The sequence below is a fragment of the Phaethon lepturus genome, unplaced genomic scaffold, assembly GCF_000687285.1.
Source record: "Phaethon lepturus isolate BGI_N335 unplaced genomic scaffold, ASM68728v1 scaffold3232, whole genome shotgun sequence".
NCBI classification, from domain to species: Eukaryota; Metazoa; Chordata; class Aves; order Phaethontiformes; family Phaethontidae; genus Phaethon; species Phaethon lepturus.
In genome coordinates, this window is record NW_010521052.1 from 20,175 (window position 1) to 20,402 (window position 228).

A 228-nucleotide genomic window follows, 5' to 3' on the forward strand; every position below is an offset into this window, starting at 1 on the left:
GGCCGCCCCCCGCGCGCCGGGGGAGCCGATACCGACTGTAACCGAAGAACCGCGGGCCCCCGGGCACGGCACGAAGCTTTTCTCCGGCCGGACTCCCTGCGTCCGAGGAAAGGGCAGCTGGGTCGCCAGGCGCCAGCTGCTTAAGTCCGACAGGTACGTTCAGGCTCCCCTCCAACCCAGGGACGGCTGGGGGAGCCTGGCGACCCCGCGGGGCCTCGCACCGCCCCG